Below are 27517 nucleotides of genomic sequence, written 5' to 3' on the forward strand. Positions count from 1 at the left end.
ATTTAACATTTTATAAAAATTTCCTACAATTTTTTAATTACTATAAAAGTTCGGAATATGCATTTGATAGCCACACGTCTCCCTCCCTCGTCCAGTGCGAAGGCATTCGCGCCACGACAATTGAGTTGAGTTGAATTGAATTGAGTTGGTTAAACCGTAAAAATGCTACGGGCGGGCATTGCCGCGCGAGAAAGAGACGAACGAAAGGCGTGTTGGCCGAGACCGCTGCCTTCTTCTCGACTTACGCCGAGGCGCGACTAGTGAACGTCAGCGTACTGACGTGGACGGCCGCATTTGTGTTTGTCTGTGCCTCGTTTGACAGCCACTGAAAAAAATATTTCGCGCGTCTTTTGACAGCTGTTAGCGAACTTTTTGGTGCGCTCGGATATTAAACTATTTTATGTGTTGTTGCATAATATTGTAACGAAGGAGGATTTTATGTGGTTGTGCTAATTGTTTGGCTGTGCGGGCTATTGAGACGTTATTAAGTGATGAATCAGCGAACGCCGGCTAATTAACAGCGTTACTGTTACGAAAACAATCTTGTACCTTTGCATCTATATCAGTTGGATATTGTAAGTATCGTGTTACTTGATCCCATTGCTTTGTTAAGATTTTTATTTCAAATTAAAATTTTAACCACGTCAGATTACAAAAATTCGTAAGCTAAAATTAATCTTATAAAAGTAAAGATTGCATATCTTACATTGTATTTCAAATAGAGAAGATATTTTGACGAGACAAAAATTAAATTATAATATTTATTGTAAACGTAAAAAGGTGGCATAAACTTAGCAAAGAGGTTAGTTTAAAAAAAAGAAAAAATTACACTGGCACACTACACATTCCATATTCAAAAACCGAGCGAAAATTTGTGATCTGTGATCTGTTTTATACCGATCATACTTTGATATCTTCAATAATAGTGTTCTTACGTATGAAAAAGTTGACGTAAAAAGTTAATATTGTTAGCGACACGTTGGAAAAGTTGACGGGGCGGAGCTAGGGACCGCCAAACAGCTGATTGGTTCGGATACGACGTGTATAACGTTTTTCCGTAGGTATTTTTTTGTACATATATTATATTTTCACGTGAAAACTGATGTATTATAATTCGTAAAGGTTTCGGAGCCATATGACACGTGGTTTACGGGCACGTAAGAGCCATACAGTTATTTTAATTGTAACTCTTTAATTAAACCTGTTTTATGTATGACGTAATAATGAGAATTTATTTTAAAGGGAGATAAGGAAAAGTATACATTTTTAAAGGTTTAAAAATTATCATTAAAATTAAAATTTATTAAGAAAATGAAATTTTATTGAAGTAATGAAACGGTATAAATTTCTAAATTACTAGCTGTAATTAATTAGAACACACTTTTCATTATTTATATGTAATATATTTATATTTGCCTCCACCAGAACAGAATAAAAAATCTGAATATATAATTTATTAAAAATAATGAAAATACATATAAACTGTCACATAATTTTATTCATATTTTATATTCAACAAAGTTATTGGAGTCTACATAGAAATTCTTTACCAAGTATAGTTTAGTATGTAAGCACTGCTATTGCTAACAATATTTGATCAAAAATAGCTAATGCTATAATCTAAACCAGTGTTTCCCAACCTTTTGTATACCACGCCCTTGCACCTTAGCCCCCAAAGCAATATACATAACTTAATTTTTTTTTAAATCGTATCGTTAATTTTTAGGATGATTTTACTAGGTAATTGTTAACGATACACAATAAGTTAAGCATATAATGAAAAACTTAAATTCTAACTCCAAATAATTTGCATAATTTTTTGAATAATCTGCAAAATTTGAACTGTCATTTATCCCACAATAATTAATGATACTATTTTCACATCATTACATCATTAAATTCATTGACCCAATCAACATGATTCATATGTTCATGAATCACACATTTCAATTGTCTTTATTGCTCAAAAATCAAGACATAAATTATACACAATTAACTTGTAAGTCTATGGCCAGTCAGAAATTTATTTATACTTCTATTACATTCATAGTTGCCTGGTAGATATTGCTAGGAACTTCGCCTGGTATTGTATGCATATAATAATATTTAAATATCTATCTATCACAATACATTTTTGTTACCTTTTTAAATAAATAAAAAATCGTTAGGAATAACTTAAGAAAGAAAAATATATTTTAATAAGATTGTTAATTATCTATGACTAATTTCATAGACAATTTATGTCACCAGTGAAATTTCAAAATGTATTTTTTATATTTGTCGACCCATCATACGATAATAAATTGCCGATAATGAATTGTATAATATATACATATATCTAAAACAATACGTTTTTGTTACCATTTTAAATTTATTTTCATATGGAATTAAAAAAAATCGTTAGCAATAACATAATAAAAATATATTTTGATAAGATAGTTAAAAATCTATGATTTATTTCTTAGACAAATTATGTCACCAGTGAAATCTCAAACTGTAATTGTTTTTATTTGTCAACGCATCACACGATAATAAATTCTAACAATAACTAAGTAAACTAATAAATTTGAGCCATTGAACACCAATCCCTCAGAGGTAAGGAAAATGAAAACACTTTACGACAAACAGAACACCGTCTGACATCCAGTTTTATAACCGAACAATTACATTTAATCAGACCATCACCCATCCCTCATCACGAATCCATAAAAACCTAAGAGCAACAGAGACAAATACAGCAAAGCTAGCACCAACCATTGTCTAATTGCTTTTATTATTTTAAGGCATCGTAATCATTATGACCGTAATAAAAATTGTAATTACTTCTCATTAGCTCAATTAAGAATTTTCTAGACTTTAGTCGATTACTCGGTGATATATCGTGTTGAGAAAGTTGTAATTATTACTCAAAAGCAAGGGAACAGCGGTGAAATCAGAAGATTTTATTAACGTCAGTCACGGATCGTATCAATCAATAATAATGATCGTAATTGGAACTAATCGTTTAAAATATTATGCATGAATTTTGAATTTTTGGACCATCTATTAGTAATATTAGAATTGTTTCCGTGATAATTACGTTTTTGTATTTAGACACGGATGTTCCTGGTTTAATAGAACGAAACAGGTCTCATTAATTGTTCTGTCTCGGCCATAATTAGTCTTTTGAACGTATAATTTTTAGTTTAAAGATCTTTAATAAAAGGTAAAATTATCTGACTCGGGTTACGCTAATTATATATTTTAAAGGCCGGCAACGTACTTCTGGTAATGTGAGTATTCATGGGCGACGATATCACTTAACATCAGGTGTTTGTGTCTGTTTGCCTCCTATTACATAAAAAATAATCTGTGGCATAATTTAAATATAGAAACCTGTTCTGTCCTATTATTATCTATTTCTATCATATACGTATCATACATATTAGGGGAAAGTAGAAAAGTGTTAATTTTTCATTACAAGTTCGTATTCGAAATTCAAAGTACAGCGGAAGTCGGAAGGAGCGAGGGAAAACTTTGGTGAAAAGTTCGCACGCACGTGGCTAACACGTGGTCTTGAGTGAAAAATCGCGCAGGTCCCGCCGCGCCACCCCCCGCTACTCGCGTCGCTTTATCCTAAACGAAGGCTAACATTACTATAGCCTACTATACTCCTGATTTTTGTTTTTCATATTATTGAAAATCTCTTCACAGTTTCTGCTTGCTTGAGAAGAGCTTGCTTTTATTATTTCCTCTTGATTTTTTACTTAGGTTTCTTTTTTTTTGGGGTTTAATTTCAATACTTATTTTTGGTTTTTTAAATAAAATATTATATAAGAAATTGTACATTTATATTAAAAACGCTTTTATTATTCATAGGAATACCATTGATTACAAATGAAAGCTACCTGTAGCTTAGTAAATATACCGATACCCTCCGCAGAATTTATTATTGATAAAAGTACAAACATCCGTTTGTTAGTTTTTGTGTTTATTTCGTACACACACACACAAACACATAAACTATCAGCTGACTTTTCAGAAACGAGGTATTTAATTTAACGTGATTTTACTAATTTCATCAAAGTCAGAACATAGTCGTTGATATTCATCCGCGATATTACGAACCTAATAATTTTAGCTAAGAACGAATAAGTATCGCAATACGACGAGGAAATGGTGCATTAAAAGTACACTACCATAGGGACCAAACTTTTTAATTTTTAATACATTTATTTTTACTATGCAGGTTAAGAAATTTGTAAGTATTGTATTTTTGATTGTATAGGTTTGTATAGACGACATCTTAACTATTTTAGCTTACAAATTCGATCTTTTTTATATTTGGATTAAAAATCTTTAATAGTATATTTCTATCAACAGTGCGGCGATCCGGTAAAGGCACGGCGGCAAGCTGTTTTACCCTTATTTGAAAACGTCCTCCCTCCAAAGGGACTTCCTGTTCGCCAGTGGCTCCGGTAAGTAACTTATCCGATATTCAAACCAAGACCTAACTAAGAATATCATATGGGTTAGCTACTCTGTGCTTTCCACTAGGGTAGGTACGACAGGCTCAAAAAGTCAACGGCGTCAGGGTGATCACCTACTTGCCTATTAGATTGCCAAATCATGAAACAGGTACAGAAATCTGAGGCACATACTTGAAAAGGTTGTAGCGCCATTGATTTTTTTACGATAGATCTTAGTAATGAGCTTTTGTACGAAGGTTGTAACGTCAGTGTTACTATTGAAAACATCGAAATTGTATCTCTATTGGAAGTTACAGAGTACGGGCGCTGGTTGTGTCTGTTTTTTTTATTTTGTTTTAAAGACAAGTAGATCTGAATCATGAATTTCGTCCAAGACATTCTTGAGACCTAACAAGCCACTTTATTGATAAATTCTTGGTTCCGGGCAAACACTTATCTACTGTTATGAAACGTAGACTAGACATTAAACGATGGATACAAAATTAGAACCTATTAATATGTATTTTCTACAATATATTTGCGTATTAATTTAAAAAAAAACGTTCTAGACACCAAAGTACGCATTGTCCTAGAATCTTTTAAGAATACTTTTTATATCGTATTAAAGAACTTGCAAGCTAAATTAAAACATGCGCATGCGCATTACTTCCTAAATAGAAGGATATGAATACTTGTAATGATTGCTTAATTCTTTTGAATTGTGAGTTAAATTATTTTATTACCACAAGTACAGGTTTCCGGCTCATTAGATAATTACGAATCAAAACATGGGAAGCTCCTTGACTATAAATATGGGGGCTCATTAACAATTTAGTACGTGACTGTACTTTTGGTACTGATTTAATTCAGTATGTGACTGTTCTGGTTCTAAATGTGAGTACTGTGGGTAATACAACTGTATTCTGATTCATTATCAATTGACTTAATGTCCCATAACCCCTAGATGGGGCAGAGGGCGTCCACAGTTTGACTTCATAGCGTTCGATCTTGAGCCTAGTATTTTACCTCGCTCCAAGTCATTCCGGCTCTCTTTGCCTCATCTGCAACTGTACGAAGGCCACATCTTTGCGGGTTCCAATCAAGCGCCTGGTTGGGGATATAATTGGAATCTCATCGAAGTGTATGGCCTATCCATTTTCAATTGCGTCGCTTGATCTGCTGGCTAATCGGGGTTTCCCGGCAGCGCTCCCAAAGTTGCTCGTTAGAGAAGTTCTTGAGCCAGTAGATAGGATACGACGAAGACAGTGGTTGACCAAGACTTGGAGCTGGGAGCCTTCCACGTTTCACACCCATAGAGCGGCACAGATTTATTATAAAATTATATGAAAATGTCATTACAAAAATCAAACTTGCAACTTTGTTGGAGAGTCCCATACAACATTATCTCAGAGTATATTATGTTTAATTAAAATTAATGAATTTACTAGCTGAAATATATGTATATTTTTTTAGGATTTTTTTTTAGTTCAATAAAAATAACTATCTACTATAAAAAAATAGGGGTTCACCGTAGAGGGGTGAAAATGATGGGTTGTATGTATTTTTAATGCCACATGATAAAAAATAAAAATTTATCCGAAATATAAAAATTTTGGGCGACACCCCTTATCACTTAGGGGTTTGAAATATAGATAGTAGCCGATTCTCAGACTTACTGCATATGCATAAAACATTTCATAAGAATCGGTCGAGCCGTTTCGGAGGAGTATGGGAACGAACATTGTGACACGAGAATTTTATATATTAGAGATACCTGAAAAATTTCATTCATTCGGGAAATTAATTGTCATGCAGAAACAAATTGTGGACTTAAGAACACTTAAAACTACATTTACTCAACAAAGCAATTACCGCGCGCTGAGATGACATATTCACATTCTTTTAATTATTCGTAGAATGCTTGACACCCTCACATTTAGGGTGAGGTAAGGAGGCCCGGGGCGGCGCGACGTTTCAAAATTTTCTCGTACTTATTGAGACAAGTACCTGTGCCAATTGACGCTTGGGGTGTTATGCTACCCTGGTACTAAACAATTGGTTAGCTACATTTCAAAACAAAACACTTCCTTGTTTTATCTTTATTTTTCTAATCATACAGGTTGGTAAATCATTGTTACAATTGCTTACTTAATAAATAGTATGCAACCTTATCAGGCTGTTTTATATAAACATTAAAATAGTTGTTTGCTTCGTATTTTAAAAAAATATTTTTCTGTTTTCGTGGTACCTACTCAATTTCTTTGTATTTTGCTATACTGGTACAATTTCTTATAAACTGTTGCCCACAGACAACGCTAAATCACATATATATATATATATATATATGATGGATCAGTATTAAGAATAACCTTATAATAAAAACTTATCAATAGAAACATATATTTAACAAACATTTAGTTGATATATTTCTAATAACATATAAGGAATATTTAACATTGCTAGAATAAGTTATCAAAACAAAACATTTTTTTACTCGTGATGTAATGATATGATTTTTTATCTGTTTCATCTCATATTATATAAATATGAGATGAAACAGATAAAAAATCACTGTCTAGTTCTCGAAATAGCGTACCATTGCCCTATAATGCCCAGTTAGTTACTAAAACTGATAAAGACAAAAAACGAACGAAACCAAACAATAAATCGCTCATATAATTACGTACAAATCACCAATCTCTGCGCCATACACATGCAACCTAATCATCCTGTCTTAACTTAAACATCGCTTGAATTTAATTTCTCGATTAATTACAACACGTAAACAGGGAAAAATTCAGCAAAACGATAATTATGCACCCAACGAATCGATAACATTCATCAAAGTCACAAGAATCCTATTCTAAAAAGTGGGACGTGTTCGCCAACAAAACCTATATCCAACGAAATGAAGGGTTGTAAACGCTTCGAAATTTAATGAAATGTTTGATTTATGCCCACCGTGAATCAGGTAGCTTATTATAAGGATATATCATTAAGCATTACGTATAATTAAACTCGAACTTAGCCCGAAGCTACCCCAATTTAAGCGGTGCCGCCATTATAATTTTAATAAAATTGCCTGCTCGATAAAAATACCAAAGAAACAACAAAATTAACACATCTGATTGATGTATTATTTGGTAATTTATCGGCTGTAATTACATTGTAATAATGGATAATGCTTCGGCGCGAGAGGCGATTTATTAGTATTTATTAAAGTATGAATTATTGTATAATTACTGGGATAGAAGCTTCCAAACTAAACACAGCGGCTTTAGGTTATTTATGAGTGATTCTCGGAGTCGGTAATCACTTGTTTGCGATCAACTCTTCCGATGCCCGCGCGTTTAATGCGTCCATATAAAAACACTATTAACTCTTAGAGGATATCGTTCTTCGAAGTTGTTTACGAATTTAAACTCTTGAATAGTTGATACCACGAACAGCTAGGATTAATTTTGATATTAATTTAATTATGTAACAAAGATAGTTTCTTCGATTAATTAGATAATATTGGCATACTTAATATTATTAACGTTTGAAGTGTTTTATCAGTGATATCCTTTGTTGTATTATATGTAATTAACAATATACTTTAGTGTTCCATACGTAGTATGTTTACTTTTATACATATTTCGTGTGTAATTTTTTTGATTTAAGGTCACCTGTTAGGACAGGATTGTTTTTTGTAAAAAAAATAAATATTTTTATTCTTATTCCGTAACATATAACAATTTTTTTTAAACAAAATCAGGCCTTTAGTAATATGAAAGTTTGATTAAAGGAAAAGAAAACATAGGAAAATTAAATTCTGATTATCAATTTGGCGCTTTAAAGTTTAAAGCTTGGTAACGCAACGAAGTATAATTACTCGTACATGTAGATAAAGCCGAAATAATAAATAAAAATTAAATGTCTGCCCATTATCAACACTAAACTAAATCACGGTTTGCCATTAACTTTAACAATTGTTTTTAAATCATAAATACTTACATCTTACGAACAAACAAATATAAAATTAATAGTTTTTTAAGCTACACAGAGTCGTAAAGGCGATGTACGCTTAAGATAAAACTCACATATGTTGTTATTATGACTAATAATTTATCCAGACATAATAATTGTATGTACCGGTTTAGTAAAGGCTATATTCAGGCAATTTTGAACCTTAAGAGAGATTTATTAGTATAAAAACATCCAATATATAACTTACTAGATCATTGAAGGAAAACATCGTGAGGAAACTGTTTTTTTATATAGAACAGGAGGCAAACGGAAGGCTCATTTGATGTTAAGTGATACCGCCCATGGACACTCACAATGCCAAAGGCCTTGTAAGAATTGGAACGCTCTTTTCTTGTCTCCTAAGTCGAATTGATTCGGAAATACTTCAGTGGGCATCTGGTTCCACATAGTGGTGGTGCGCGGCAAAAACTGCCTTTAAAACGCGTATGAGTAAGGTCGAAATTGGTTTTTGACAAGAGTCAAAGTTTGCGCTACGTTTTTGAATCTAACCCTATCATACCAAAATCCACATGTGTGGCTACTTTCCTTTAGACAAGACTTATCAAGGAAACTGTAAAGGTGAAGGAAATGTTTAAATTAGATGAAGATCTATCTATTTAGGTTTCTATATAGTGTATGTATGTCTTGTATACACTTACACATGTACTAGTTTAATCAAAATGTACTTAGGTAAATTAGTTACGCTCTGGGATTTAGAGTGTCCATGGCCGTTTGCCCCCTGTTCTATAAAAATAAAAGACTTATCCTTCCTCATCGTAGGTTCGATCCCCGACTGTGCACCTTTGGACTTTCTATGTGCACATTTAACATTCGCTCGAACAGTGAAGGAAAACATCGTGAGCAATCGTTGCCTCAGAATCAAAATACCGACGGCGTATCACAGGTGATCATTAAACAGACACAACTCTGAGGCCCAGACCTCAAAAGGTTATAGCGTCAATGATTTTTTTTATTAGCAACGCCATATACATTGCGTAATTATGTAATTAAGTGGTAAATAGGATTAGTGCGGCGTATTGGTCATCGGAATACTCAATGATAAAATTGAAGTGCCTTGGCCTATGATATCTATTATAGAAACGTTTCATACAACATATAGTATGCTTAATAATGGCTAAGTGGATCTCAAGGTCATGACTTCGAGCGGCAATGGACTCTTCATTGTGTGTGGCTCGTGAAGGAAAATATAATGCTGGACTGCTTTGTACCTCGCGATCCTAACAAAATTGGGAGAACTACATAAAGGCAACGCATTCGCGAATCCATGAATTAAGAGTCTATGGGCAATATCACGTTTTACATTTGCCTCTCTATATAAAAAAAAGTATTTTATTTAGAATTAGTAGGAATAACATTTACTAGATTTATATTTAAACAATTATATTTAGTACAATCATTGAAGGAAACAATTACGTTAATTATTCTCTACAAAATTTAACCTTGTATTGATTTAGGGGTTTAATCTAAATGGTAGCGTCAACGGATAATTGGGCAAGGGAATTGAGACCTTAACTATAGCGCAGAAGGTTCACAATGACCTAAACAATTTTAAGGCTTTTGATGTACAAATTTTACAGTCCTAGTCGTCCATAAACATACATAATATAAGAACACATTTAATCGAAATTATGCAACAGGCGGCCTTTAAGCGATCTCTTCGAGGCAATGTACAAGTTAGAAATAAGTAAATCAAGTTACAAGCGAGAAACATTAATAGGAAATAATTAAGTATAACAAAATTTTAAACAAAAGTAAGAACCACATAAATATAACGAATAAAATGCAATAAATACGTCTTAAAAAATGCCATTATTTTATTGACGATTGTGTGTCATTACACAATCTATATGACATTATAAACACATGACATTATATCCACGTGACATTATATCTATATGACATTATATCTAGGTACATGACATTATATCCATGTATACTTGTGACGTCGAATTGATAACCTCGTCATTCGGTAGTAATTTGCAGCTTAAACCCTCAAACCCCATTCAAAAATTCGCGCGCCTTCGTTATAAAGAAAACTTAAACTGAAGCTATAACAGACTTAAGTAAGCCATTAATTTAGATATTTTTTCCATTACTTTTTTTTTTAAAGACAATTCACACCAATTGACCGAGTCCCATGCTAAGCTGGTGAAGCTTGGGTTATGGGTACTAGGAAACGGATATACATACATATTATAGATAGATAGAACATATAAATACATATTTAAACATCCAAGACCTAAGCACAACACCAAATGCTATCGATGTTCGTCTCAGCCGGGGATCGAAACCGGGACCCATGGATTCGCAGTCAGGGGTACTAACCACTAGACCAATGACTGCACTTGTACGGAGACTAACAATTTAGATAAATTTCACCTATCAAACAAAATCCTTGATTCATAAGGATTGTAAACTAAAATGTATGGAAAGCTGTAGGTTTTTGATAAATACTTTTCAGGATTACATCCATCCTCTATATCTTTCGAATTCCAGCTAGGTTAGGAATTTAGTTGTCACATTTTTTATCTCCATCTTCCGTTGGTAGTTCATGCCCAAGCGTTGTGGTAGATAAGCAAGAAAAGATCTGGAGAAGGCAATCTGTATCCACTGGTTTCTATCCAGCGCCCCTCTTACACAGTGTATAGTTTTAAGTTGTTCTCATCGGTCCGCAATGTATGGCCGAAGTGTAATATATATAATTCAAACTGAAACTCTAACTCAAAATAATTATTAAAAAAAACTAATTATGATTTTAATTGTTTACATTTTCTATGTGTAGTAAAGACGTCCCTGTCAGTATAGGCCCACGGAACATCTGCGATGATAGCAAATAAGCCAAGTAGGGCCCAGTTTTTGTTTGTATTTGTGTATTGCTTACAAAAAATGTTTGTTTCTTTGTATAAATTTCATACTTGATAATTCTTTGAATAAATTTCCTTATTTTTACGATAATAACATTGTATTAATGCACTCAAATATTTTATGGTCGGTATTAAATGGTAATAAAGCAAAATTATTATCAATACTTAAATACTAATTAAGTTACCGCAAGGTCTTATACGTGATTTTCCATATTGAATTCTAATACATTGCGTCATTTGTTTTAATCGACGGTATTAATTAAAAGTTAATTGTGATGAAGGAAGTAGTGATATCAAAATAGCAGGTATTTGCTGTCGTAAATTTCATTAAAAATTGTTTAAAAAATCCCCCGTATGTGACAAGACAATTGTTCCATATTGTACGAACACATATTATTTGCGTAATTCGCCAATGTTTCGGGTTTTAGTGAACTACAACACAAATTATGAAGATGTAGACTTCCACATTTCCTTACCAAAGACGAAAGAAGCGGGAATACTTTCTTACTTTATTTAGCAGTAGTAACAATGTTTTTTTAATATTAGACTATCGTTTGTTTAATATGTAATTTCAGTTATCTTTTTTTTATCGATTAGTACTTAATTGACTTGTTCTGTATTGGCTTTGTGTAAGATTACCTACTTATAAATAAATAAATATAATAATAATATATATTCATACAAAAATTCCCAAAACCTCTTTGATGATTTCTCTTCCTGGCAAATTGGATTTGCTCTGTGATCGAAAGAGGCAAAAGTATATAAGAAAAGTGTAATTCCTATGCACTTTCTTTTTAATTAGACTATAATGCCATTATAAACTGTTTTAGAGCTTTTTGTTTGTTTTAAGTAACACAAAGTTTGATAAATTAAATGAACTACGAGACGAAATGTAGTGTCATTAACCTCGCAAGGTCAGGAACTTTTACTGTTTTGATTTTAATCAGCTGTTTTGCGAAACTTTTTTTAACTGAGATTCGAACCCTTTATATACAATAATAAATTATATTGTATCTGTCGGATCGATTTTCTTAAGCTATATACAAAAAAGCTTCATATTTTTATTTAAAATGCTACCTATGCGTCTTATTTTTAATATGTATTTTTCTTTAATATTGTAAAAAAAAACTAAATTAGAATACCAATCTTTATATATCAATATAATAATTACTAAGTAACTAACACACACTCTGTTGTGGGTGACCAGATAATCTTCCGAGGTTATATTTATATTTGTTTATACAAAAAATTGAAATTGGAACTAAACATAACATAATATGTAAACAAATTATAATAAATGTTAGAAGACCTTAAAATACTGTGAGTCATTTTACGTTTGCCGACTAGTATCTGTATGTACTATCTCTTTTCATCATAGCATACACACAATTGGACAGAAAGAGACAAAAGATTACTATAAAATCCTGCAATTTATTAAAAGATAAATGAAGTGACGTTTACAATGATATGTAAATAACGTTTTATATTTTAACACATGAAGTCGATAAAACTCCCAAAATGGTGAATTTCTGTGTCTGTTTAATTATTTTGGTATAGTAATTATGTGCTAATCCAACTTACATTACAGAAACATCAAATTATATTTCCATATGTCCTTAATTAGAAGTAAGGTGTTTATAACTTGATAACATAGCTAATTATGTTATTAATAGCGCATTAGGGTCATATGACGTCACCGTAATATTAAAAACGTAATTCCGTTACAATGCGTGATTATATATTCATTAACATTTGTGGTTTGTTATAATTTTTATTAGCCGGTTTCCTCACGATGTTTTCCTTCACCGTTCGAGCGAATGTTAAATACGCAAATAGACAGAAAGTCCATTGATGCACAGCCGGTAATGTTGTAATGGTTGCAGCTCCTTACAAACGTTGTGTAAAATAAAAAACTTGGCGATTAAAAGAGTGGCGGAGAGTTTATTGCCAGTTCTTATGTTCCCTTCTACGCCCTTGCTTTGAGAACGGGCAGTAAATGTAAAATAAGAAGCGTTTAATGTATATTTCCTTTTTGACGTTCATAAGTGTACATTGTGTTACCAATATGAATAAATGATTTTTGATTGGACTTTTGCCGAGGATCGAACGTGCGATCTTAGGGATGTCGCACTCTTCAGACTGCGAGTGGCTACTAGACCAGTGTTGGCCTACTACTCGCACTCGCAGATTAGTTCAGTTGTAAATAATCCTTCTGACCCAACATAACATTTAATAATCAGAGCTGATTATAACTGCATTGTCAACGAACTCAACTGACAATTTCAATAGAAAATTACTTTAAAAAAATAAAAAAATAAAAATTACAAATTACGTAGCCGTAAAGCACAAATGATTGCGATAGATAAAAATCAACGAAAAAATGTTGCCACTCGTGAAAAATGGTAAATTCGTAGAAAAAACAGACGATTTGGAATAAAATTGCTAATGACTGAGGCCATTAAGTAAATTATTTTAATTATAACTTGCTGTTTCGTTTATTCATTTCGGTAATTGTTGAATTTGAAATAAGAAGGGTAAATCTTTTTTTTTTTTTAACTGCTCATCTGATGTTAAGTAATACCTACCACCGCCCATGGACATTCTCAATGCCAGAAGCCTCGTTGCCGGCATTTTAAGAATTGGTACGCTCTTTTCTTGAAGGAACACTGATCAGCGAAATAGTTCTGTCTTTGGGAGGAAGAAATAGGACAATTACTTACTTATGATGATACATATATTAAAAACATGATATACAATATACATGGCGCAGCGGCATCCAGATCCATTCAACCTTCTCACAATCGAGTAGTCTGCAATATCGCAGCACACAACTCACGAGGGGACTCTTTGTATTGAAGAAGTCGCATGGGTCCACCAAGCATCCGCGAATATACAATTTGGGAAGGCCCTACCAATTTTTGTCGCTAAGAGTCTTATCTATTTCGCTCACTCCGCTGTGTCTCTGCGACCGAAAAAATTTCGAAATGAGAATCTTTCTTCCTGTGTCCTGTTTATTATTGTCTTTCAGCTGCAGCAGATCATCCGCCACTCTGTCGATCCAGCAGTACTTAGTCCGACCTGGTATCATAGTTCCTACACTACCATCTTAAACGAAACATACGCAGACTACCCGCAAAATTGTAAACGTCTACCCGCAGAATTATGATCTTATTTACATTATGTTTATGAATACTTTGTAAAGTCAAAATCTATTCATTTATTTCAATTAGGCCTATTAAATAGCACCTTTAAAGTTAAAATTACCAGTTAAACATTTAAAAAAATCACTATAGTTGCCTCTTCCAAAAGGTAGTTTTATATGGAGAATAATGGGCAAGAAACTCCATACTTAATCTTTTAAAATAGTTTTTTCAATATTTTGTATACCTACATTGATTTGATAATTGTGAAGAATAAAAAAAACTACTATAGTCTTTACTAAAAAGAAATAGCCTAGGCGCATGGTATAATAAAAAATGCAGCAAATAACTATATTATTATGTAGATACATTGCTCACATATTTATAAATATTGCAATATATAGAAAAAGAAAAAAAATAATAATATGTAGGTGTTTTATTTCGGTAAAATGGCTATATAATTTAGACGTAACTATTACATAACATGTTTGCAATATTTTGATTATGTTAGAGACACTTTATTTTATAAATTATACTAATTTATATTAGCCTCTTTCAAATGACAGTTGGTAGTTGAAACAAAATTAAACCGAATTAAACCCGTCCATTTTAAGACGTCTGTCCACTGATCTTCAAATTATGGAGGCGGCATGCTTGCACCATGCCATTATTATTTTTATCGTTTTCGTCTACTGTAGGAATAAAAAAATATATTTTTATTACTATATAATATACGAAGTATATCCGAACCATTCGACTTTGGGTCCTTCAAGTAAAAGTACCATTTCGTAAAAAGCCGGTAACGCACTTGTGAGCCTTCTGGCAATGTGAGTGTCTACGGATGGTGTCATTACATAAAAACAATTACCACAGGGCTCACAACTGCGTAGCCGACCTTTTGAGAACTGGTACGCTCTTTCGTTACTAAATGCTGTCTCCGACACCATCGATATGTTTATATATTCGCAGAGTTCACAGTATTGTGTGTATATCTTATGTATTTAATTTCGACATTATCATATTGGCTTATTATTGTAAGGTACGGTATTTTTGTAAGTAAATACATTTTAATATCATTTTCCTCCTGTCCCATAATTTTTCCTTTTTATATAATTTCTCCCTATACATTCTCCTTGGAAGCAGTGTTGGCCTGGTAACTTCAGCATGCGACTCTCATCCCTGAGGTCAAGGTTCAATCCCCGGCTGTGCACCAAAGTACTTTCTTTCAATGTGCGCATTTAACATTCGCTCGAATGGTGAAGGAAAACATCGCGAGGAAACCGGCTTGCCTTAGACCAAAAATTCGACGGCGTGTGTCAGGTACAGAAGTCTGATCACCTACTTGCCTATTAGATTAACAAATGATCATGAAACAGATACAGAAATTTGAGGCCCAGACCTAAAAAGGTTGTAGTGCCATTGATTTATTTATTTTATACCTTCTCCATATTATGATCTAATTCGTGTCTCAGGGCAGACGGACGTCTGAATGGCGTCTCATTATCTTTAATTATATACCGATTCTTCACTGACCCCTTTTTTTTTTTTTTTTTTTTTTTTTTTTTTGATATCCGAGGTGGAAATGCATTTGCGCATCCCCTGAACAGGGGTATGTGGGACTCGACCCACGCCAAAATCTCTGCTATTCAGAGACTGGGTGAGCAATACCCACTAAAACCACCTCGAGTAGTTCCGACAAAGCCGCGTTACAGAGGCTCCGGGGTCGCTGTCGCATTCTACCGGGACCTCAACGGCATGTTTCACTCAGAAACCTCTGGTGCAGTATACACTACATAGGAGGTAGGAGATGGGCATATCTTCTCCTATTTACTCCCCGTCTTCTACCCCTAGGATTCGTCCTAAAGCGCTCCCTCTCTCGTTCTGCTGTCTCCTTCTGTAGCATGACATGCTCACAGAAGGATACCACTGCATTCCATACCTCGTCACTGCCGACCATTTTTTGTACAACACAAGGCAAAGCAAGGTTATTACCCACCACAGAACTAAGATTATGACGTAACTGAGACCACTGCGGACAATCCTCCAACGTATGCTGTGCAGTATCATCATTTGCGCCACACTCCAAGCAGCTCGGTGTTGGTTCCCGCCGCACGATGTCATGCAAGTATCGCCCAAAACATCCATGTCCTGTCAACACCTGCACAAGACGAAAAGTAAGGGCACCACTTTTTCTATTTGCCCAGTCACTAAGTACAGGACGAATAGCCTCCACCGTTCTATGCCCCGCTGCTGGGTTAGCTAAGTCTTGGTACCATTTTTGCATAGTAGCTGATCGCGCCAAACGTCTTAAATTCTCGACTTCCTCAACACCAGGGTAAATACCTTCAGCCCTCGACTCCATCCGGTGATTGTATACTAAAGTGAGAGCCTCAGCCTCTAACTCCCAAGGTGGAGTGCCAGCCAATATACAACAAGCGGTAAAAGACACCGTTCGGTAACAACGGACTATTCTTCTTGCCACAACCCTTTGCGGCCTCCGTAGAAGGATTTTATTGGTTACAGTGAGCGAGTCTTGCCACACTGGGGCTCCGTAAAGTGCCATGCTTCGAATGACCCCACAGTAAAGCCTCCGACACCGTTCGTCAGGTCCACCTATATTTGGAAGCAGACGACTTAGTGCCCCTGCTGCACCAACTAGTCTCGAACCAAGGGCTTTAAAATGATCCTCAAACTTCCACCTACCATCAAGAATGAGCCCTAAATATTTCATATTACGACCAACCGACACTCTAACTTCATTAACAATAATTGATGCCCTAGAAGGCGGGCCACCTCTTGGCCCGTGAAACAAGAGCGCACTAGTCTTTTCAAGAGCAACCTGGAGTCCTAGTAGGCCAATCCTATCAACTACTAAAGAGGTCCCAACTTCTACTAGACGTACCACTTCTTGAAAGTCTCTTCCTTGCGCTACAATAAGGGTATCATCTGCATAGCAAAACATTTTTAACTTAGGTAGCAACGTACCCCTAAGCACCCAATCGTATCCAATGTTCCATAAAAGGGGGCCCAGTACCGAGCCCTGAGGAACCCCGCACTTCATTGGCCACCGAACCAGCTCTCCTGAGTCATTTACATACAGAATCTTACGATCTTCTAAATAACTTCTGACAAGATTCTGAAGATATAAGGGCACACCGTGGAAACGGAGAGCCTCCATTATGACTGTAAACGGCAAGCTATTGAAAGCATTAGAAATATCCAAGGAAACTGCCAAGGCCTTACCTCCACTACGGACAGCCTCCATAGTGAAATGTTTCAAGGCGCCAATCGCTTCTAATGTTGATCGCCCAACTCTAAATCCGTACTGAGCGTCTGCTAAATCTGGACCAACAACAGATATATGTTGACTTAAGCGCCAAACTATTATCCTTTCTAAAAGCTTACCCACCTCATTAAGTAAAACTATTGGGCGGTATGCTGATGAAGTGTCTTGCGGACGACCGGGCTTGCGCAATAAACATAGACGACCCTCCTTCCATAGTTGCGGAAATTGTCCAGTAAGAAAACAAAGATTAAATGATTCCCGCATTTCACCCTCTAGATATTCAACAGCAATTGCCAATACACGGCCGTGTATACCGTCTGGACCTGGGGCTCTCCTACGCTTTTTTAGACGATCCACTACGTTTGCAAATTCCACATCACTAACCAAGGGAATCTCGCCTTCTATTTCTGGTATTATATCAGATGTCATCCGTGGAGGAACAATGTTGGGGTCAGCGGGAAATAGTTCAGATACAATTCTGGCGACAAAGTCTGACCGGAGTGTCTCAGTTAGTGAAGGACCTCCTGCCTGCAATTTATTTCGTACAAGACGGTATGGGCGCCCCCATGGGTCCTGATTGAGACTTTCGAGAAACTCACTATGTGCCTTATCCTTAGCCTGACTAATAGCCAGTTGTAGAGCCTTCTTATGTTCTACAAATTGAGAGTGAAGTCGTTGTTCTTGAGCAGCATCACGCTGATGTCTTCGGCGATTGCGAAGATATGCTCTTCTAGCACTGTTGCACATTTCACGTAAATAAGCAATATCCTCGTTCCACCAATGAACCATTTTACGTGATGGCTGGCGCCTCCATTTTGACATGGAAGCGTTTGATATTGCTTTTGCCGCATGACGAAGACGACTAGCTGCTTCATTAACGTCTGTAGGCCAAATAGCGGGTGCACACCAGGCTTGTACAATAGCCGCCTCTTCTGCTAGATCCTTATTTAGACTGCTGAGAACCCAGCGTGGGAATGCCTGTCTATTAACACCCACTTCATACCGTCTCTGGGATTTAAAAATATTGAACCTAATATAGCGATGGTCCGACAGAGTCTCAATATCTTCCGCAACTTTCCAATTTTGCACCGAGGAGGCTAAACTTGGTGAAGAAAATGTTAGATCCACCAAGGATTGCCCTTGCGCCCGCACACAGGTTGGAACGTTCCCTCTATTATGCAGAAAAAGTCCCAATTCTGTATACCATTCCTCTACAGCTTTACCTCTATCGTTAGTGAGGCTATCACCCCATATTTGAGATCGGGCATTAAAGTCGCCTAATACTATCACTGGCAATTGTGCTCGTTGAATTGGGAGACATAAGTTGTCCAGAAAAGTAAGAAACTCCGATAGTTCTCTGTTGGGAGAAAAATAAACAGCAACTATTATGAGACCGTTCCACTCAGCCACAACATAACCTATTCCACGATCCTTTAAAATAAGCGGATATCCACCAGGTCGAGCAATTATACTGACGAGGCCACTTAAATCTTCTAACCAATGAGATGGTGAAGGTATAAAGTATGGCTCCGAGACAACAGTAATATCAATATCCCATTCAGCCCTAGTCTGCAGGAGAAGGTCCTGTGCCCTAGCGCAGTGATTTATATTTGCCTGAAGAAAGTTAATGTGTGCCCTACTACCCATTATTGAGACATAATATCAGCCTCCCGAGCCTGAGCCTGATTTACAGTGCTGATCCCTCTACCCAAATGCGCCATCTTTGCCTTCACAACAGGAGGATTACATTTTCTTCCCCTCATTATGTGGTCCGCTGGCTTACCAGCATCGCCACAGACAGCACAGTGCGCTACAGCCGCTGTACATGTTGCAGATTGATGACCATTCTTTCCACATCGGAAACATAAAGTGCTACGATCCACTTCTGACGGACATTTCACACTAATATGGCCCAAACCTAGACATTTGTAGCATCGTAGAGGGCCATCTTCTATCACCTGAATGTGAGCTGAACTCCAACCTACAAGCAAACGACCTTCAGTGACTTTTTTAGCTGCAGTGACTGGGCATTGTACAAAAACTACATTGTTTCCACCCTGGCCCCTTACAAGAGTGCTCGCCTTTATTAAATCCACCTCACATTCACCCTTTGCAGCTATTGCGGCAATGACTTCTTGGACAGACACAGAGTCATCCAGGCCCCCAATTCGAAGAGCTGCTCGCTTCACCGGCGTATCCACCCTAACCTCTTCTGCAAGAACGCTGCGGAGTTTCTCAGCAAGTTGGCTAGCCTTTTCTGCACTTTGAGTTCCGGGTATCTCAATAATTCGGGCTCCTGTTGCAGTCTCTCTAATTCTGACTTCAGTCACGCCTAAGTCAGCTAATACGACATTGTCCCTAGCCTTTTTTAATATACCCGCATACGTTACACCTCTATCTGCGGCCTCCTGCTGCAATTTAATGACAACCGCAGCAGATCGCGGTGCAGAAAGTTTAGCTTTTTTTCGTGCTTTCGACACCGCACTTGGCACAGTTGCCATCTCCGCAGGAGTAGACAATATCTTACTTTTACGCTTAGGATGCGCAACAACTGACGTCCAGGCACCATCCTGCTCCTGGGAGCAACTTGGAGTAGGGCAAAGACCCTCAAGCACCTGAATTGGATTATCAGTGGCACCTGCATCAGGTAGCACATTAATGGAAGACCCCACAGGTCTCGCGTGCTCCCTTTCTTTTGAAGCTGCAAGGGGCGGACGAATAATACTTGCTGGTAATAAGCGGTCCTCCATTCCCGCCAATTTGGCATCGATCATTGCACCCACCGAGCGCATGACCTCACCTTGCTTCACTGACCCCTGCAGATCGAGTATTTATCTACATTTTAATCTACATACATTAAAATCCATAGCAATTAGCATTAAAACAATTTATTAAAACATCGTATTGCCTTAAGCCGACATACATTATGACAAACAAAAGTCCGTTTTACTTGTTGAAGTGAAACTTCTTTAGGCGCATGAGGGTAATTTTTTTACGGATGAAACGCAATAATAATAATATTAGCGTCACGAAGATGTGCAGCGTTTTTGTCGAAGAAAATTGAGAGAGCGATTGAGACCGATTGAGTGAGAATGAGAAGGGCGAATTACCTGATAGAAATTCTATTTTTAAAATTAAAATATCGTCAAGAGTTAGATTAGTTTTATGCAAAATAATTTATTGAAATCTCAAATGACGAATTGTAAATTAAAATGCCACGTGTTTTTATTATTGAGGGAATAAATTATTTTTATTGTGTAGTCAGATCCTAAGTTACCTGAGTAGTAACATTTTACTGACTTTAAAAAAATGATGACACGGCTCTGTGTCAGTTGATTAGAACGAAAAGTACTGTTAAACTTCTGGACCAATTGCTATAAATATTGATCGTGTCTAACTCATTTGTTCGGAATAGATATTTTTGAAATCTAAGGCTCATCCCGCCCCCTGATGTATAATAGAAGTCCGTCATACTTGTTTTTGACGTGACAACGTCTTATAATTCGATGGAGCCGGCTGCACGCACGAAAAAACATGACTCATGCGGCGTTACCTCGCTCTGAGGCGTTCCATTTAAAATTGACATAATTGTATTTATGCGTACAAATAAATGTAACTTGATCAATTCAATTGTGATTTCCATTTACCTCCTTCTCTATATCCATACAAAATACCTATCAAACAAATAAAATTTAATTTTTTTTTTGAAAAATGCAACCATCCCATCAATATTTTTTTATGACGTTGTCACGTTCAACTATCGTCAGTAAACCGACTTTACAGACAACAGATTTTTTTAATTGTTAAGTTATGTAACCAGCTACCCACTAAACAGAGTAGCATATCTTAAAATCCCGCCACGCATTTGCGAGCTTTCTGGCAGTGTGGGCGGCGGTGTCGCTTAACATCAATAGCTTCCGTTTGCCTATAAAAACATACAAACATTCATACATATCGTTGTGAAAAAATATTTGTGATTTTACTCAAAGGCAAAGTTTTTGAAGTGAAACTTCTTTATCGGGGTTGGAAAAAAATTTAGTGTAACATTTTTTCGTTACGCGTCACATTTTTCCGTTACGCGCCATCTTTTGAAGTGAAACTTCTTTATCGACGTATGGGAGAAATTTTGTAGCAGGTTACGCGCCATGTTGCTTTTTGAAGTCAAACTTCTTTATCGGCGTTGGAAAAAAATTTACACACATTTGTCACATTTTTCGGTTACGCGCCATCTTTTTCTTGTCCCTACCACGGTTGATCCGAAGAGATTCGAAGCCATTAGTAACAAAAATATATAATAACGATAACAATGATAGTAATACTAATAATGCTATTACAATTAATGAAATTTTGTAATAATCTTAGTAGGTACTACATAGTAGTACAGTAATAAGTTAAAATGAAATAATTGTATTTGTATTCATGTCTATGATAATAAAAGCCTTTTGTTAAACTTTATCTAATTTAACTTTATTTAACCAATTTCTGTAAAGTTGCATATAGTAGATCATTTTTCAAAAAAATAAGGTCATAAAGAAGTTTCACTTCTTACGTGTGTACACCTAGTACACGCACACATTTTTTTGTTATCAGCCTAACCTCTCTCATTGTTCCTATTTCTATTGGGATCCTTATTTCGTTAAGTTCGAGTCAATCAATCGGGGTATTTTATCACGACAGAAATAGATGCAAGCAAATAATACATCCACATGGAAAGTTCAGGAGAAGTCCTTTACCTAAAGGAGGTTCATAATGCGGAACATGAACCTCCTTTATATCCACATAGTCTGTGTATTATAACAAAACTAATACCAATTTCATTTGTGAATTCTACAGTATGGAATTAAAGTAGCTTTATTATTATTATTATATACTCAGGGCGTACTATTTATTGTTATATATTCTTTGTGGCCGAATAAATTCGCTATAATACACAGAACTATCCACGTACTACACGACAAATTTTCCACGTTTTCCGCCGCGTAATCGTATTGAAAGCGAACTTTAAGCTAGTGGAAAAAAGCTTCAAACAGACAATCTCTAGTACTCAGGGTAAAAAGGGGAACGCGGGCTAAAAAGCGTAATTATGTTGATTATTTAGGTCGTAATGCGACTGCCACCCTGTCATTAATCGTCCCCCCTCCTCCACACTCTTTATTATTTCGTTTCAATTATTTTTGTGATTATCTTTTTATAGCGGGCGCATTAAAACTCAAAATAACAGCGCATTAAAGGTAATTTGAGAACACGAACTGTTATTGACACTTTATGGAGTAGCTCTGTGACACTTCGGCGTTCTTTTTCGTTGTATTATCTGTGTTTGTCACGTTTAATTTGACAGTTAATTTTCAGTTGAATGCTCTTCTGTGCTCTATTCTCTATTCACACACAAGTATGACTCCCGTGCTATTAGATAAACAATGTATGCTAATTTAATGTAATAATCTCACCCTACTTGACTTCATTTCCTATATCCCCTATATGAGGCAGACGGCGTCCATCGCGATTTTAAGCCTCGTATTTTATATCTGAATTGTACGTCGCCAGGTTTGCTTGTGTTGCCATGCTTCCGCTTTCCTTGCGGGTTCCAATCCATCGCCTGCTTGGAGATATAATTGGGATCTCTTTGGAGTTTATGGCCTATCCATTTCCATTTGTGTCACTTGATCTCCTGGCTCATCGTGGTTTCTCGGCAGCTCACTCTTATAAAGTTATGATAGTTTTTCCAAATACTTAAGTACATACATACATAACGTACTCACGTAATGACAGCTTCACTTTGGAATCTGTCAAGTCTACATCATCAGTATTCAAACAACGCATGTTTGCTTTCTTTTAATGGTTAATACGCTCCAAGAACGCCCAGATTTTCATTAAAAAATTAGTTTAAATATATAAATATTAAAATAACTATTCGATAATAAGTACATATTATGAGAACATTTTATTAATGGTGTGAATAAGCAACTAAAATCAGTTTTTCATTCTTGCTTGGTGTAGATCTTAATATGATTTAGCATCTCGACTAAAAAATTCGGAATGCCGGATTCGAATTGCCGGAGAGTTTTTTCAGGGAGTTTTTGCCGTACACCACTACACTATATCAGGCCACCACCACTATGGCCATCGATGTATTTCCGAACCAATTCGACTCCTTCAAGATAAGAGCGTAAAAGTCTTAAAAGGCCGGCAATGCGAGCTCTCTAGCAATGCGAGGGTCCCCCTGTTACATAAAAAAACTATGTTTTTGTGTTGCCCGTTTTATAAATTAAAACTGCTCCTACTTTTTTAACTGTTTAGCTATTTAAAGCTCTATTTGTATATTATAAAAAATTCTTCGATTCAATTTGTATCTTTTAAGTAGCATTAAACATTCCAAAGTTTCTTTTAATCGCACCTGAAAATATCCGTCAAAGCATTGAATGGCTTTGAGTTTTTAAGATTCTATTCATTCGAATTATTCTAAAGCATTAATAACAAATATAATTATAACGCGACGCGTGACTATTAACAATAGAAGTTGGATTTGCCAACCCTTATTCGTATTACTAATGAATCGCGGAATTCATTTAAAACTAGACTTTAATATAAATTAATAAAGTTTAAAGTCGTATAAATATAGATATAAATGCATTATTATAAACCTTTATGGATGGGCAATTTTTATGATTGTGCTCGTACAGATGTATGAAATCGTTAAATCTTCGGCTTGGAGCGCCGGAGCACGATTTTCTACATTATAAACTTTAATTGCCTTATTGTTGCTTAAAATATTAATTGCATTTTAAACAATGCCTTTCCAATGGGAGAATTTCTAAGTGTTGGTAGGGATTTCAATTATTGTTATTTTTAATAATCCAAAATGGCGTGACGTATAATAAAAAATAAATAAAAATAGACTTTATTCGAGTACACTAAGTCCATGTTCATGTTGTGGCCTCCAAATTCTTCCACTTGTTTCTATCACGACAATTGTCCAATTCTGCCCCGTTATCCCTTTTATTCTATCTTCCCAAGTTTCTGCTGGGCGTCCCTTCTTCCTTCTTCCCACTGGGCCCTTCGAAGTAAGTCTTCTTGATCCATGGCGTGACGTATATTGCGAACGATACATCATAGGTTTTGAAATTGTCATTGGTCATACCTGTTGAAACGATTAAAATTTTATTTGCCAGTGCCACAACACATCTTATAAGAATTTTAGCACCAGCTGATCCAGTGAACTTCATATGACCTATTTCTGAAAATGTCTATGAAGCAGACAAATTAACTTTTAAATATTTGACAACCAAGTGACAATATTTTATTTAAAAAAATACCATGTTTTGTAGCTAGAAACGAATTGTTTTGCGAAATTTAATTATTTATAATTTACACGTGTTTCTCGCCGCTTAAACCTTCCCGGAACCCAAATACTTCAAGATCAAAATAAGCCAAATCGATCTATTCTCGAGTTTTAGCGAGACAAACTTCTTATAATATATAGATTACAGATCATTAATATCGAAAACAATTAATTAGTTATCTTTAATGTGCCAACATAGTCAAATCTTTTCAATATTATTCTATAACGCGTATCCGATAATCTTCAACGAAGAACTCAACGCTTCAAATTGTCAGGTAAATACATAGCAACACGTTTCCACAGAGCATACAAACGTTATTTTATCTGTGCGCGGTTGCGTTCGAAAATTGAAAGTGGCAGTGCGAAAGCATGGAGCATTGATGTATCCGCTGATCTATTATTATATTTAGCGCACGTTAACTGGCCATCGGTGAAAGCGAAACCGTTTTCAATTGTTATCTCACTCGGCCGTTAATTGACCGATATTTGTAAATGTACGCGGGGTTAATTTTGTGTTTTAATCACGCTAGTTTTAACCGTTGACGGCTTGGGGTGATTCACCGTTCGACTTTCATTCTGTACGTTCGATTGTGTCATGTTTAATTTATTTGTTACAATTTTATTTGGAAAAAGCAATAAATAAATTATTTTAACAGACAATCCATATTATTGTGTTAGTTACAATATTGTCCCTATATTAGTAGCTTTATATATTCAATCATAAAAAATATGCCCCGCGTGACTTGGAAATAGGAAAGTTAAAAAGTGTTTTATACTCTGTTGAAATACACAGATTGAAACACGCTATTTATAATAACTGTCCGTGGTGTAGCGTAAAAGCTCTTAGTGACACCTGATTAAGCTTTAGATGGATATTGAGTTTTAAGTTGTTTATGGCTAACTAATTTTTTTTATCTCCGAGGTGGAAATGCCATATACGCAAGCCCCACATTACCGAGGGCACAGTATGTGGGTCTCGACTCACACCAGGCGTCTTCTCTGCTATACAAAGAGGGTGAGCAATACCCACTAGAATTCTGAACTTTAAGGAAAAGTAAATTCTGTCTTTGACAATTGTAAAATATCAGTTCAAGTCAAATACTCTTTTTTTGATTTAGTTTTATGAGGCAAAACCTTAAAAATCCAAAAACGTAGATTTAAGGAAAGCAAAATACTTAATAGTGACATATAAATATAGATTTTGCTGATTAAGGTTAGAATAATTTACGATTAATCCAAAAAAATAACTCGTAGGTACAACCTAATTGTTACTTACTCACTTAACTCGCTAAACAATTTAAAATAATAATAACGAAAGCCTTTTATTTCAGATACTAGGTATATAAAAATACATTTATTCTGTTACACCGCTTATTCTTTGGTATATATGTGGCCTTTGTGGCCTCCACTTAGCTTAAACTACCGCATTCAGTTACGGATTGATTTTTGTTCACGTAAAAACATAAGCAAATCACTTATTATATACACCTCTTAAAGGCTAACTGTTATTTATAAGCTTGCTTAACCCGCTACTAGGAACAGTAACTTTCATTTATCATTCTATGTTATTCTGCTTATTCCTTGGCATCTACGAGTGTATATATCTAGTATGTGGCATTTTTGACCTCCATTTGACTTACATCCCATTTCGGATTGATTATATCTTTAAAATCATATATATAAACACCTCTTTATTAACTGATAAACACTATTTTTCCGTTAAAACGTTCAAAAGCTCTAACTACTTTTACGATTTGAGTTACTGGTTAAGCTAATTCTGTTGTATTCCGAGTGCGTCATATAATTTGACTGTAAATTATACTTTAGTCGCAGCGTTTCCTTGCAATTGTTCCCTTGATGTACGCCGTTAACTTTTGTTTTGGCTATAATACTTCAAAGAGCTAGGCTAATTTAAGCATCTAGACATAACGTATTTAAATTAACTTATCTAAGAGTTAGTCTTCAGATAGTAAAAGAGAATTTGTTAATTATTTATTTTATTTTAAAATGGCACAGTAACGTAACATATACAGATACTTACCGAGAACATAAAACATACAAAAAACGATGTGCATCAATGACAAGTGTGCAGAACATTTAAGCGTTACAATTATAAGCGAGAAAATAAATAATGCAATAAAATAAATCACAATAAAATAGTATAAGAAATACAAGAATTTTCTACCCTAGGTCCCCAAATTCTTGAAATGTTTGTGTTAGCTATACTCTAACTAAACAAATAAATAAAACACGGAACAAGTGTAGTGAAAATACATAGCTAATGGGTGGATAATTCGTACGTTTGCATTACAAAAAAATCCCCGTAGATTCCTGGAGGCGCGTACGAGAGCACTTGTCGCGCTCTCGCCGCACAAAAGCCCTTATCACTGCCCTTCCGCGGGTGTTCCCGA

The 27517-nt window shown here is 35.4% G+C and overlaps 1 protein-coding gene across 6 annotated transcripts in view; it reads left to right on the forward strand.

The window, feature by feature from the left end:
* The first annotated feature begins 265 nt into the window (after window positions 1-265).
* LOC125053879 (POU domain, class 6, transcription factor 2) overlaps window positions 266-27517 on the forward strand; it is a 133334-nt gene continuing 106082 nt past the window's right edge. For 4 of the 6 annotated variants that reach the window (XM_047655480.1, XM_047655486.1, XM_047655487.1 and 1 more), the window contains exons 1-2: window positions 266-575; window positions 4363-4457. The gene's annotated coding sequence lies outside the window, so the exon portion shown is untranslated. Of the gene's footprint in view, window positions 576-4362; window positions 4458-26028; window positions 26122-27517 lie in introns of all 6 variants that reach the window. The other 2 variants (XM_047655481.1, XM_047655483.1) reach the window with 1 other exon arrangement.

This window comes from Pieris napi, chromosome 11 (genome assembly GCF_905475465.1).
Source record: "Pieris napi chromosome 11, ilPieNapi1.2, whole genome shotgun sequence".
NCBI lineage: Eukaryota > Metazoa > Arthropoda > Insecta > Lepidoptera > Pieridae > Pieris > Pieris napi.